This window comes from Sminthopsis crassicaudata, chromosome X, assembly GCF_048593235.1.
Source record: "Sminthopsis crassicaudata isolate SCR6 chromosome X, ASM4859323v1, whole genome shotgun sequence".
NCBI lineage: Eukaryota > Metazoa > Chordata > Mammalia > Dasyuromorphia > Dasyuridae > Sminthopsis > Sminthopsis crassicaudata.
Window position 1 is genome coordinate 2,276,996 of NC_133623.1, and position 14,825 is coordinate 2,291,820.

Sequence of the window (14,825 nt, forward strand, 5' to 3'; positions counted from 1 at the left end):
AGAGACGGGGGGGAGAGACGGGGGGGAGAGACGGGGGGAGAGACGGGGGGGAGAGACGGGGGGAGAGACGGGGGGGAGAGACGGGGGGGAGAGACGGGGGGGAGAGACGGGGGGAGAGACGGGGGGAGAGACGGGGGGGGGGGGAGAGAGGAGGGGGGAGAGGAGGGGGGGAGAGATGGGGGGGAGAGAGGAGGGGGGGAGAGAGGAGGGGGGGAGAGAGGAGGGGGGGAGAGAGGTAGGAGAAAGAAGGGGGGGGGAGAAAGAACACAACAGACAGAAAAATAGCAAACACCCTGGAGAGCTGTTTGTGCCGCCCTCCCCCGGCCAGAGCCAGTATCTGTACTTCCTCCAAAGCCCAGTGTGGCCCCAGAGGCTGCTGGGGGTGGGGGAGCGGAGTCTGGCCTGGCCCTGCTCCTCGTCCCTCCTCTGCTCTTCAGTCTTATGGGACTTGGCACAGGGAACAGAGGCTGGAGTCGGGGAGGCCGCACTGTTGGGGGGAGGCGGGAGGCCGAGTCCCTGGAAGCCCTAGTCCCTCATTGGAGGCCGTGACGGTCAGGGAGGCCGAGTCCCTGGAAGCCCTAGTCCCTCATTGGAGGCCGTGATGGTCAGGGAGGCCCCGGGCCTGGCCGCCGCCTCCGCTGAGGTCGCGGCTCTTCGGCCGGGGGCAGATGCCGGGTGTTGGCCGGGCGCTCCCGGCCCAGGCCCCTCTTCTCCCCCCACCCCCCTCTCTTACCTCAGTCCCCTCTGTCCTTTTCCAAGTGACAAACCCATGACGTCGGGGTCTCCAGGACCCCCTCTGACCCACCCGGGCCGGCTTCTCGGGGCCCCCGGAGAGGTTAATGACCTTGGGGCCTGCAGCCCGAGGCTTTCCCGGACCCCGAGGAGGAGGCGGAGGTGGGCCGGCGTCCCCCGGCAGTCAGAAAGGGCCAGCGCTTCCGCTCGGCCGGGCGTCGGGGGTACAGCGGATCCTCTTCCCCGCCGCCCAGCGGGAGTTGGGGGCCGAAACTCCCTTGGGCTTGTGCCTGTCACCACGGAAGGAACCCCTCTGGGCGACGCGGGGGGAGCCCCGGCCGGGCACAGTGAGAGCAGCCCCGCCCCCTAAACTGCGGTGCTTCTGGGTAGATCAGGGACTGCCAGCATCCCCACTGCGCGCCCCTGCCGTTGGCTGCCCCCCTCGCCGGACCCCCTTGAGGGTCCTGGCCCGTCTCCGAGCAGCATCGCCCTTCCTGTGGCCCGCTACAAGAGGGTCTCACCCCATCAGGGTGTGGGGGGGAAGGGGGGCTGGGCACGAGGCTCGAGCCGGAGGGAGGGGGGATGACCTTCCCGGGGTGGGAATTACAAGGCAGAGTCTGAGGATGAGGAGGGAGGTGGGGGGAGGACTGTAGATGGCGGCCAGATGAAGGCTTCTGTAGGAGCAAAGCAGACCCCCCTAAGGAGTCGTCCCGAACGTGGGACCCGGCGCGTGAGACGGTCCGGGCCTCGGGTCCGAGGAGTGACGGGCGAGGGAAGGGGAGAGACGGGGAGGGGGGGAGGGCTGGCGGAGCCCACCCAGGAGGAGGCCGGTGGGGCCAGCAAGGCCCGAGTGGTTCCCGGGGAGCACGCTGGGCCCAGCGGAGGGGGGCGTCGCGTCCTTCGGGGACGGCTGGCTGTGCGCACCGCGCGGCTCGAACGAGGCTCCACGTGCGACCTCCGAGGGCCCCCTTTTCCCAGGAGAACGGCCCTCCCGACTCGGGCCCCGGTGCCGTTCCCTTCCTCCGGAGGCTTCGGCTCTCCTAGAACAGAGAACAGCCAAGTTAGAAGGAACCTCGAGGTCCAGAACACAGAACGGTCGCTCCAGGACGAACGGCCCCGGCGATCCGAGCCCACGCTCGCCCTGGACGGACGAGAACCGGGGGCACGGGGTCAGCCGAGGCCCACGAGAACCCGGCTTCCAGACTCCCGGGGGAGGCGGGACCCCAGCAGGAGCCCGGGCCACCCCGGCCCAATGCCCAGCCTCCGGGCCGCCCCTTTCCCCTCTCTCCTCCCCCCCAGCTCCGGCTTCCGCCCCCATGCTGCTAATGGTGCAGGAAGCCACAGCAGCGGCTGCGGGGCCGGAGCCCCGTCTCCAAGCGGGCCGGGGAAGCGCAGGCTGGGGCCGAGCCCTCTGGGCTAACGAGGCCGCCCGGCTTCCCTCCCCCACCTCAGCCAGCCCCCACCCTGCACGAACCTCAACCCCCCCACCCTTCCCGGGGTGACAAGGACGGATGGGAGCCAAGAGCCGGGGAGGGCGAGCGAGGGCCGCCGCCAGCTCGGCGCCCCCAAGACCGCCGACACGCCTCCAGATGGCAGCAGCTGCCGGGACGCAGGGCGCTCCGAGCCGGGCCAGCCAGCGGGGCCCTTCCCCGAGCCCGGAACCCTTCCCCGAGCCCGGGGCCCTTCCCCGAGCCCGGGGCCCTTCACCCGGGCCCTTCCCCGAGCCCGGGCCCTTCCATGCCACGGCCCAGCAAAGTTTGTTTTTTCAAACAAGACGTGTCCTTGGGGCCAGGTAAGATATGCCAACAGCTGGGCTCCCCACTCGGCCAGTCTCACCATCAGGGACCTGGATCGGCCCCCCGCCCGGCTGCCCGCGTCAAGGTCGTGACCCTCAGGGAGCCGCTCTAGCTCATCCAAGGGGTCGTTTCATTCAAGAGTGCATTGGAGCGACCCCCGAAAACGATTTGCTGCACCTGGGGGGGCGACTGGAGTTTCTTAGCACCCCGAGTTCTCGCCCGCTTTGGAACTGATCTTGCCCCATTCCCTGGGAAGTGAACCCTACCAGAAAGGAAAAGGGGGTTCTCTCAACTATCATGGGCTTGAAGAGAGGGAGACAGACACAGAGACAGCGACACACACAGAGACAGAGAGACACAGAGACAGAGAGACAGACACAGACACAGACACAGAGACACAGAGACACAGAGACACAGACACACAGAGAGACAGACACACAGAGAGACAGACACACAGAGAGACAGACACACAGAGAGACAGACACACAGAGAGACAGACACACAGACAGACACACAGACAGACACACAGACAGACACACAGACAGACACACAGACAGACACACAGACAGACACACAGACAGACACACAGACACACAGACACACAGACACACAGACACACAGACAGACACACAGACAGAGACACAGACAGAGACACAGACAGACACACAGACAGACACACAGACAGACACACAGACAGACACACAGACAGAGACACAGACAGAGACACAGACAGAGACACAGACAGAGACACAGACAGAGACACAGACAGAGACACAGACAGAGACACAGACAGACACACACAGACAGACACACACAGACAGACACACACAGACAGACACACAGACAGACACACAGACAGACACACAGACAGACACACAGACAGACACACAGACAGACACACAGACAGACACACAGACAGACACACAGACAGACACACAGACACACAGACAGACACACAGACAGACACACAGACACACAGACAGACAGACACAGACAGACAGACACAGAGACAGACACAGAGACAGACACAGAGACAGACACAGAGACAGACACAGAGACAGACACACACAGAGACACACACAGAGACACACACAGAGACACACACAGAGACACACACAGAGACACATGGCCTGGCTAGACAGAACGAGTCCCCTATTTCGTGTCTCCTTGACCCCTGTCCTCGCACATGCCCCAAGGGTCCCTTCGCCTAAAAGGCCCGGGTGAGGGCAGGGTGGCCGAGGTCTAGCGTCCGAGCCAAGAGGGGGGCTACTGAAAGCCCCCAGAGTGAACACGGGCCTCGGCCTCCCGGGCTTCGGTTCCGGCTCACAGCTCCCAACGGGGCCTCGTGGGGAGGCTGGCCTTCCGGGCCCGGTCCGGAGCCTCTTCCCCAGCTGTGCCCCGCGTGCCACCTGACGTGGGAGGAGACGCTGCGCCTCGTCCTTTCCGCCTCACCTGGCCGGGGTGATCTTCGGGGCGGTGGGAGACCAGGGCCCGACTCCCACGCCCGCCCCGCCTGCTGCCAAAATGAGCTCCGCCGGTGCCCGTCACCGCAAAAGCGGCCCGAGCCCCGTGTTCCTCCCGGAGGCCCGCCTCCTCGGCCCACAGCGGCCCCGGGTTTGAGACACCCGTACACACAGGCTCGGCCCACACGTGCCCACGGCCGGGCGCTTTTCCCCTCGAGTCCCTCCGCCGCCCCATCTCCGTCCGAGCTGTCCTGGCCTCCGCGAGGACTGGCCGGGCCCCCGGCCTCTCCCGCCTCGCCCCAGATGCTCTCCTCGTTGGGCCTCTCAGGACCGCGGGAGCCGGGTTCCGGTCCTGACTGACACTTAAGCCCCGGAGCCCTACAAAACCACCACCATTCCTTTCTCGCCGTTTAATCGAGGGCCGAACACGGGGCGGGATGGCGGCTCTCAGCCCCATCTTGTCCCGTCGGAGGGGGACGGCGGGACCCCGGGCGGGGTGCAGGGGGCTCCCCGGGAGGGGTGCAGGGGGGCTCCCCGGGAGGGGTGCAGGGGGGCTCCCCGGGAGCGGTGCAGGGGGCTCCCCGGGCGGGGCGCAGGGGGGCTCCCCGGGCGGGGCGCAGGGGGGCTCCCCGGGAGGGGCGCAGGGGGGCTCCCCGGGAGGGGCGCAGGGGGGCTCCCCGGGAGGGGCGCAGGGGGGCTCCCCGAGGGCCCTACGTACGTTGTGTAAAGAAAAAGCGTGAATAAAGTTAAATAAAAAAGAACTCCAATAGTGCGCGTATAAAACTTAAATAAAACAATAAACAAACACAAACAATAACAAAAACTGGCCGGCGTTTCCCAGGAGAACACGAGGGGCCGGGGCGGGCGGCCGGAAGGCGGGCAGTCCGCCTCGATGGCCCCAGCGTCCCGGCCCCAGGGGGCGGCGGCCCGGCGGGAGGCGCAGAGATCCCGGCTGCTTCGGCTCCCGCGATCCCTCCCACGGGCCGGGGACGGGGCCTAGAAGCGGCCGTGCCGAAGCAGCCCCACCCGGGAAGGAGCTCGGGGACGCCCCCCCCACGGAAGCCCCGGCCCGTGCGCGGGTCCGCCTGCCTTTCTGACTTCTAACGTCACAGGCCGACGGTGCACTGGCTCAGAGCGCGACTCCCGCGGTGCAGCCACGTGTGGACGCGGACACGTGTGCCGCATTTAACTTAGCCTTTAACATATCTAGCACGCACGGGTCTACCTGCCATGGGGGGGGGGGGGGGAAATTGGAACAAAAGGTTTGGCGACTGCCAATGCTGGACAATTACCCAGGCACGAAATTGTAGTAAAAACTAATGAATTAAAAAGCAGCAGCAGCAGCCAGTTCTCAGACTGGGACGGTGCCCTCGGACCCCGGTTTGCGCCCCCCCATGGGGAGTGGCAAGAGAAAAGCTGGGCGGTGGCTGGGACACGTGTGGGCAAAGAGCCGGAGGGGGGGGAGAGGCTGGCGCCTCGTGGGTCAGTGCCCGGGAGGCCTCCAGAGGCGCTGCCCAGGTTGCCCTCCTCCCTGGCCTCCCTTCCCATTCCCACTCCCTGCTGGATGAGGGGGCACCCCCCCAGTCACGGTCCCCCCACACCCCTTTCCAGGTCTTCTCTCTTCCACATTAGCGCCCAAGGACCCCGAGAAACAGCAGGGGGCCCAAGCCGGTCTCCGCCGGGACCACCCTGCTTCCTCCTCGCGAGCCCAGCCCCCCGGGCCCCGGCTGTGCCTCCGCGGCCAGGCCGCCGACCGGCGGGCGCCCCCAGCAGAGGCCCCCAGAAACCCCCAAAGGGAGCCGCGCTCCTCGGGCGGGACGGCCCCTCACGCGCACCCACGGGGGCTTCCCACCGAGCCGGACTCCGCTGCCTCCCATAGAGGCCAAAAGGACACGGTGGCTCCGTACAGACGTGTGTGTATGCAGTGGTGTCTACTCAGCGGTCTTCCCCAGACTGAAGGGGGGGAGGGGCAGGGGAGGGCGGGGGCAGATGGGCAAGGGTCTCCCAGTGCCCACAAAAGCCCCGCTTGGGATGGCCGCAGACACTCGGGCCTTCACCTCGGAAAGTCTTTGAAACAGGGCCTGCTTCCCCCCTGGAGGCTCCGGGAGCCCCAGGGATCTGGGGAGCGGTCACCCCCCCACCCTGATGCTCCAGAAGGGGAAACCGAGGCCCAGAGAGGGGGAGGAGTCATAGGCCCCAGGCTGGGATTTCCCTGGTTTAGGGAACTCCCAGCAAGGAAACACCCTCCCCCCAGGCAGGTCACCCTCCCCCAGGGGAGCGTGGGAAGCCCCTGGAGCACCGAGACAGGCGGCCGGCGGCAGCAAGGGCCAAAGCCGAAGCGAGGAAGGGGCCGTGGGGAACCCCCGGGGCGACTGTCCCCAAAGTTCCAAGGGGGCCGAGGAGCAGGGAGGAGGGAGACTTACCCGGGGAGAGGAGGAGAACCGGCGCAGAGCTCCCGCCTCCAGCTGCCGCCCTTTGAGGGGGCGGCCGGGAATCCGGGACTCAAACCATCAGGCTTCACTTAAGCTAACCAGTCACCATCCCCAGCAGGCAAATGGGGAACAGGTGGCGAGCTCTGGGACCATTGGGCCGGTTCTGTGCCCGCCCGCTGGCCCCGCCCTCAGAGGCTCCTTCCCCCTCCCCCGCCCCCAGGGGCTCCCAACAGCAGCGAGCTCGGCCGTGCCCCGGGACCATTGGGCCGGTTCTGTGCCCGCCCGCTGGCCCCGCCCTCAGAGGCTCCTTCCCCCCCCCCCCCCAGGGGCTCCCAACAGCAGCGAGCTCTGGGACCATTGGGCCGGTTCTGTGCCCGCCCGCTGGCCCCGCCCTCAGAGGCTCCTTCCCCCCCCCCCCAGGGGCCCCCAACAGCAGCGAGCTCGGCCGTGCCCCGGGGCCGCGGAAGGCTTCCCTCCAGACGCCCCGGGTGGCAGGCCTTGCAGGGTGAATCTCCCCGTCCTACAGCCGAGGAAACTGAGGCTCCGAGGGGGGAATGACTGCCCGGGGTTCGTGGGGCGGCGGAGCCGGCGCCCTAAGCCGGGTCCCCAGACTTCCGGGGGCCGGGGCCGAGCCACCCTCCCCCCAAACGCCGGAGGCCGTGCCCGGTTCTGCACATCACGCCGGCCCTCACGGCCGGACCCTGGGAGACGGAGCTGCCCCGAGGCCCGCGGGCGCCCCAGCCGGACTCCCCCCTCCGCCATGCCTTCCTCAGCCTCGGCCGGGCTTTTTCCCTCAGAGCCTCAGTTCCCTCCTCTGACCTCCGGGGCTCTCCACAGCTGGGAGCCCTTGGGAGGATGGGCGGCCTTCCTTCCTCAGAGGGACGGAGCCACGCTCCGGATTCCCTCAGCTGGGGGGGGGGCTTCCCATCCCGCACCTCCTCTACCAAGGACCCGGAGAAATCCAGCTGCAGGCTCCCGGGCACGGGGAGGCTCCGGAGCCTCCACGGCTGAGGCCGGGCCTCGGGACTCCAGGTGGCGGTCCCCACCGACAAGGTCACCAGAAATGAGCCACACAGGAGCCTTTGCTCTCCTTGGAAGAGTGGTAGGAACCTCCTGGTCAGCAGGGCCCGGGGGGCAGGGGGGAGGATGGGCCGGTTCCTGGGTCCCGCCTTCTGCACAGGATGCACCGAGGGACCCTGGACTAGTCCCTTCCCCTTCCTCTCAAGTCCCGGGCCCTCCTCTCCACACTCTCTCATTGGGTGACGCGGCCCCTCGTCTTGAATGGATTCAGTCAGTGATCCCCTTGATGTAGCCGATTCCCAGTTCTAGTCCCTCTCTCTCTCTCTGTGTCTCTCTCTCTCTGTCTCTCTGTCTCTCTGTCTCTCTCTGTCTCTGTCTCTGTCCCTCTCTTTCTCTCCCTCCCTTCTCCCCCCCCTCCCTTTCTGTCTCTCTTTCTCTCTCTGTCTCTCTCTGTCTCTGTCTCTGTCCCTCTCTTTCTCTCCCTCCCTTCTCCCCCCCCCCTCCCTTTCTGTCTCTCTCTGTCTCTATCTCTGTGTTTGTCTCTCCCTGTGTGGGGAAGGGAGCCAAAGAAGAACCTGACCGACACTACATCCCAGGGAGAGAAGTAAAGGAGGAGAGAGCACGGGAGCTCTCTCAGAGGGAGAGATAAAAATACAGAAAAAAGGGCAGAGAGACAGACAGGCAGAGACAGAGGGAGAAAAGGAGACACTGAGGGATAAGGAGACAGACACACACACACACACAGGGAGGGAGAGAAGGAGAAGGGCAGAGACACAGACAGGGAGACAGAGAGAGATCCGTTCACAAAGAAATCATTATGACCACTTTCGTTCACTGGACCATTGAATACAGCTTTCTGCGGGGCCGGGCAAGAAGCCAAACTTTCTGTATAAATGGGTTTTCTTTGAAAAGTGACTCTCGTGAGCGGGCAGGCTGCGTGGGCCTTGTCCCATCTCTCTGTGTCTCTCCAGCTCCTCTCTCTGTCTCTGTCTTCATCTAGGTCTCTTTGTGTGTCTTCCTCCCCCTTCCGTCCCTCTGTCCCTCTGTCTCTGTCTCTCTATGTCTCTCCAGCTCCTCTCTCTGTCTCTGTCTTCATCCTGGTCTCTTTGTGCGTCTTCCTCCCCCTTCCGTCCCTCTGTCTCTGTCTCTCTGTGTCTCTCCAGCTCCTCTCTCTGTCTCTGTCTTCATCTAGGTCTCTTTGTGTGTCTTCCTCCCCCTTCCGTCCCTCTGTCTCTGTCTCTCTGTGTCTCTCCAGCTCCTCTCTCTGTCTCTGTCTTCATCCTGGTCTCTTTGTGCGTCTTCCTCCCCCTTCCGTCCCTCTGTCTCTTTCTCTCTGTGTCTCTCCAGCTCCTCTCTCTGTCTCTGTCTTCATCTAGGTCTCTTTGTGTGTCTTCCTCCCCCTTCCGTCCCTCTGTCCCTCTGTCTCTGTCTCTCTATGTCTCTCCAGCTCCTCTCTCTGTCTCTGTCTTCATCCTGGTCTCTTTGTGCGTCTTCCTCCCCCTTCTGTCTCTGTCTCTCTGTGTCTCTCTGTTTCTCACACTGTCTGTCTCTGTTTCTAGCTGTCTCTGTCGTCTGTCTCTGTCCTTTTCTTTTTATTTTACACTCTCAGCTGTGTCTACCCCCATCCCAAGGAAGCGGCTCCTCGTAGCCAGAGTCGGGGGTCACCGCGCACCCCAGGGCCTCGGCCTCTGTTGCCTCCCATTTTCTGAGGCCGCGTCCCCGGCGGCTTCGGAGCCGTCGCCCCGTGGGGGGCGGCCCCGGCGCAAACGGCCCCTCCGGTTTTTCTCACTGGGCACGAGTCCCCGGGCCTGGCAGGGTTATCGCCTCCTGATTCAGCAGCACGGTGGCCGCCGCTGGGTCCCCGCCTGGCGGGCGCCTCCTGGGATTCCGGCCATCGGACCCTATAAAAAGCACGGCCGTCACATCTTCCCCGTGCGAGTGCTTTCACTCCGTCTTGGACCTTTGTGGGCCTTCTGCCTGATGGACCTCTTGCTGGGGCAAGGAGCTGCCGTTGGGGCCCTTTGGGGCCTGGTTCCTACTTCCTTTCCAGGAGAACTGGACCAATCCACAGCCCTATCAGTGGTCCCTCCCCTCCCCAAGTTCATGACCGTTTCTATTCTCTTGACAGCTTCCATTGGGATTCCTTGAGAGTTTGTCTTTGGGGCAATGGCTCTTGCTCGTGCACATGGGCGTCCCTTCCCGCTTCTCGGATAATGACCTCAATGAATCCCGCTTGCTCCAAATCCTCACTCCCCGTTGCTCTTGCCCCCGCTGTTCCAGTGCCATCTGCTCTGCTCCGCAAGAGCTTTTTGAGTTGTACGTACTCACGCACGTATCGCGCTCCCCTCCCTTTTCTGGAACACGAAGCCCCGTTCCTCTTCAGTGCCTGCACCCGGACCTCCCCCCCAGATGCTTTAGCCCCTTCCTGGAACACTCCCCATCACTACAGGAATGGGACAGGCAGGTGTCCCCATCGAGTACGAGTCTAGAAAGTCCAGAGCCTCCTCGCACAGCGACATGGCTCCTTTGCAGACATAGGCCCGTGTTGGGATGAGCAAATAGAAAGTCACGTGCGCGTGGAACTGAATTTCCCGGCGCTCCTTATGGATTTTCTCCATCACGGGTTCTAGCACGAAGTCCTGCCGGGAGTCCCGGGACAGACTTAACTTGTTGAGGTTCAAAGGGTCCTCCGAGACGCCGGGACCGCCGGTGTTGTCCAAGCTCCCCGATTCACGGAGAAGGAGACGGCGAGGGGGGGTCTGCCCGTGTCACAGGTTGAAGCAGAGACCGCATCGGACCCGGGGCCATCCGCTCCAGGTGCCATGTTGGGGAGCGATGTTCTCTCGGGAAAATACCTGTTGGGCTCCGGGGGAGATTGGGGAGGGGACCTTTCCCGGCGGCCCCACTCGGTGCGGACGGGCCCCGGGCGAGGGGCCGTCCCTCTCCCTTCCGCCAGCTGAGCGTGTGGGTGGGCGCGGGGTCTTCAAGGCGGAGCCAGGTGCCTTGCATGGTGGGGCTCTCCCACCGGCCCAGCCTGTCCCCCCCACTGACTAGCGGCAGAGGCCGTGGCCCTTTTGCTCTCCTCCCTTCCCTGGGCTGGCCCCAATGCCCGGTCGGCCCATTGGCCGTAAAATGAGTGACTGCCGGAGCCCCGGGCCTGAGTCAGGGAGACCCAACCTCGGGCCTGACCCCCGACTCTCTACCGGCTGTGTGACCCTGGCCCGGTCCCTCGTACCCCCCTCTCTGGGTCCCTCGTACCCCCCTCTCTGCCTCGGCGTCTGGGACGCGAAGCTCTCGAATGACCGGAGAGCGTCTCCTCTTGTCCAAATGTCAAACTTCCAGGGCCCGGCCCGAGGGGAACCCGGCCTGGCAAATGGGGGAGACCTGAGCTCATTTGTAGCACGTGTCAAGGGCCAGGGAGAAGGAGAGGGAGCCATGGCGAGAGGAGGAGGGGGAAGAGCAAGGGGAGCGGGAGGAAGAGAGACAGAGACAGAGAGATGAGACAGACACAGGGAGGCACAGAGACTGAGAGACAGGGATGAGACAGAGAGATGTAAGAGACACACAGAGACAGATGAGAGACACAGGGAGGCACAGAGACTGAGAGACAGGGATGAGACAGAGAGAGAGATGAGACAGACACAGGGAGGCACAGAGACTGAGAGACAGGGATGAGCCAGAGAGATGTAAGAGACACACAGAGACAGATGAGAGACACAGGGAGGCACAGAGACTGAGAGACAGGGATGAGACAGAGAGAGATGAGGGATACAGAGACAGATGAGAGACTCAGGGAGGCACAGAGACTGAGAGACAGATGAGACAGAGAGAGAGATGAGAGACACAGGGAGGCACAGAGACTGAGAGACAGGGATGAGACAGAGAGATGTAAGAGACACACAGAGACAGATGAGAGACACAGGGAGGCACAGAGACTGAGAGACAGGGATGAGACAGAGAGAGATGAGGGATACAGAGACAGATGAGAGACACAGGGAGGCACAGAGACTGAGAGACAGATGAGACAGAGAGAGAGATGAGAGACACAGGGAGGCACAGAGACTGAGAGACAGGGATGAGACAGAGAGATGTAAGAGACACACAGAGACAGATGAGAGACACAGGGAGGCACAGAGACTGAGAGACAGGGATGAGACAGAGAGAGATGAGGGATACAGAGACAGATGAGAGACACAGGGAGGCACAGAGACTGAGAGACAGATGAGACAGAGAGAGAGATGAGAGACACAGGGAGGCACAGAGACTGAGAGACAGGGATGAGACAGAGAGATGTAAGAGACACACAGAGACAGATGAGAGACACAAGGAGGCACAGAGACTGAGACAGATGACACAGAGAAAGAGATGAGAGATACAGAGACAGATGAGAGACACACAGAAAGATATGAGAGACATGGAGAGAGGTGAGAGACAGAGATCAGAGAGACAGAGATCAGAGAGACAGAGGGAGAGATAAGAGACAGACACACACACACACACACACGGAGAGATGAGACACAGGGATCAGAGAGACAGAAACAGAAGTAGAGATGAGAGAGACAGAGAAATGAGATAGTGGATAAGAGAGACAGACATGACAGAGAGAGACAGGGAGATAAAGAGACAGAGATGAGAGAGACGGAGATACAGAAAGACACAGAGAAGCAGAGAAAGTGTGGAGGGGGGTTATATTCCTGTCAGTCACTTGGGAAAGAACAAGAGGCTTGCCGAACTCGAGCCAGCAGCCGAGATGGGACGACGTTCGTTCGCACTGGGCTCTCGGCCGTCGTCCCGGGCCGCGTACAGTCTGGGGTCTGCTCCCTCGGGAGCTTCGGAAAGGAAAGCCCGACGGCTCCCCAGAAGGAACCGACCATCGGGATGTGAGAGAAGAGGCCGGAGCCCCTGCTCCCAGGGGCCCTTTATGCTCCCATTCGTTAGAAGGGGAACTTCTGGGGAAACCACCTGACTCTTCTGTGTGGACACTCTGGTCCTGGCACACAGTAGGTGCTTAATAAACGCTTCCCAGATAGGGTCGTTAGCTAGCTCAGGAGGATGGGTAAAGCTTTGGGACTTTCCCATTCCCTACTTCACTAGGCAAGTGGGAGAAAAGGAAAGGGAGACTGTTGTGCTGATTCTCCAGGGGGCAGTGCAGTTCAGCGGGAAGGGCCTGTGGGCAGAGTGAGGCCTGTCGGAGCCCTGACCCGAGTTGTGTGGCCATATGTAACAGAACCTGCTGTGGGGCTCCCTTCTCAGGCGAGCTTTTCCTGGGGCTGAGCTCCTGGAGCCTCTAGAACCCTGGGAGTGGCTGATGGGTCCCACCTCTGTGGGCAAAGAGCCGCAGACCCCGGGGCCAGAGCTGCCCCTTGCTACAAAGGCCCCACCTTACCTGTGCCGTGCCATGTCTGCCCCCCCATGCCACCAGGCGCAGGCAGGTGAATGATCCCCTCCCCCCATCTCTGGGGAATCGGGGTTCTGGAGGCAGTGGGGGGGTCAGCTTCTGGGGGAAGCATTCAGGCACTAATTGGTAGTTGCAAGTAATTAAAGTAATTTACTGAGATTATAAAGAAATGTCTTCATGGTGATTAAGCAACCAGGGCTGGGGAGGTTGCTGGTAATCGCTTCCCCAGGGGCCCGGGCACTTTGATTCTGGTGTGTGCCAAGGAGTGAGCAGGCCGGGGCACGGGCAGGAGCCGGGGAGCGGGGGCCGTGGGGGCCGGTGCCTGCCGGAGCTACCAGCCGTCGACCACAAAAGCAGTCGGGGAGCCGACCAGCCCAGGCCCCGCTGCCCAGAGAGGATGCTCACACACACCTGACCCAGGGGCCCACACGTGTCCAGAGACATGCACGAGCATACACACTCATCCATGCATCCACACGTCGACAGCCACGCAGCTAGATATACACACAGACGTACACACGTGTGCACATGCACACACACACACACACACACACTCACACACACACACTCACACATACACCCCAGCAAGCACCCAAGCTGGCTGCTCAACCTCTGGGATCCTTCCCTGAATCCATGAGGGAGAGTCTCCCTTCTCTCCCCTTTGGGCTCCAGCTTCCCAGACACCTGCTTCAGTCCCTCCAGTTTGTCTTGGGAGACAGAAGGGGAGCCCGCCCCCCCCCCCCCCGCCCTTCCACTGGCCTGAAGCCTCCTCTTTGACACCGTAGCCACTAGAGAGAGCCCTGGGAAGGAGGAGGCTGGGGGGGGGGCCTCTTGGGCGTCTTGGCCAGGAGAAATCCTTCCCTTGGTGAGGAGTCTGCTCCCTTGCAGCAGGTGAGGAGGGAGGAAGGAAATGGAGCGAGCTAGAGGCAGGACACCTGGCTCTGCCACTTTACAGCTGTGTGAATGTGAGCCAGTGGTTCACCTCTCTGAGCCTCAGTCTTCCCAGCTGTAAAATAGGGACAGCATCCTCACCTAGCCTGCCGGCAACAAGAGCTGGCACTCAACCTCCAACGAGTCCATGAGCTTCTGGGCCTGGAGGGTCTCCTGAGCCCCAGAGATGACAAGCAACCCGAGCGTGAGAGCTGGGCCTCTACAGGCCCCCGCTGGCCAAAGCACGCGCGCCTTCCCAGCCTCGTCCCGGCACCTAGCGGAACAAAGGTGGGGGTCCGTAGGGCAGCTGGGCCCAGCACGCAGCTCTGCAGCCGGGGGCCACTTCTTGCTCTTCCTTAGAGGAAACCAGAAAGTTGGGCCAAGCTCCAGCTCCCTCCCCCCCAGACTTTTGTGCGACCCCCCCCACTGCTCATGTCTCTGCGTGTGCCTCTGACTACACATTTCCCTTTCCAATCCTTTTTTCCTCCCTTCACTCCTTCCCTCCCTCCTTTCTTTCCCTCCTTTTTGCCTTCCCTCCCTCCTTCCTCCCCTCTGTTCTTTCCTTCTTCCCTCCCTTTCCTCTCTTCCTCCTTCCCTCCCTTCCTAATCTGCCACTTCAGGGCGCACAGGAGTTAGGTGAAGGCTCATCCCCGCGCTCAAGTTTCCGGTCCAGCTGAGGCCCAGTGGGGAACACAATCGGGGGAGCAAAGGGTGATGGCACCTTCAGGTCACTTTGTCCTTCCCGCTGCACAGTGCAGGAAGGCGAAACCCTGATGGAGGCTGGGAGTTTCCTAATGTCATCCTGTGAACCACTAGCTGCCTGGGTTTCCTGACCGCCAAGAGCGGAACCTTTCTCTCCAATGTGTCCAAGGGCTGCCCGAGCTGGCGCCCAGAGCAGCGGCTACCACTGGCTGGGGTACTTGGGCCTCCCTTTGGAGTGCTTGACCCCAAATCACCTCAAGCGGGGGTGCAGAAGCTCTCTCTGGCCCATGGAAGCCACAGGAAATGCCTGGGGTCCTCTGGCTTTATAGGGGGGGTCCCGCCACTGGGGGCA

At 62.7% G+C, this 14,825-nt stretch overlaps 1 long non-coding RNA gene across 1 annotated transcript in view; it reads right to left on the bottom strand.

Moving 5' to 3' along the window:
- Nucleotides 1-1,120: 1,120 nt before the first annotated feature.
- LOC141548699 (uncharacterized) overlaps nucleotides 1,121-14,825 on the bottom strand; it is a 202,853-nt gene continuing 189,148 nt past the window's right edge. Inside the window, exon 3 of the long non-coding RNA XR_012484037.1 lies at nucleotides 1,121-1,772. This is a non-coding gene — a long non-coding RNA (uncharacterized LOC141548699). The remainder of the gene's footprint in view (nucleotides 1,773-14,825) is intronic.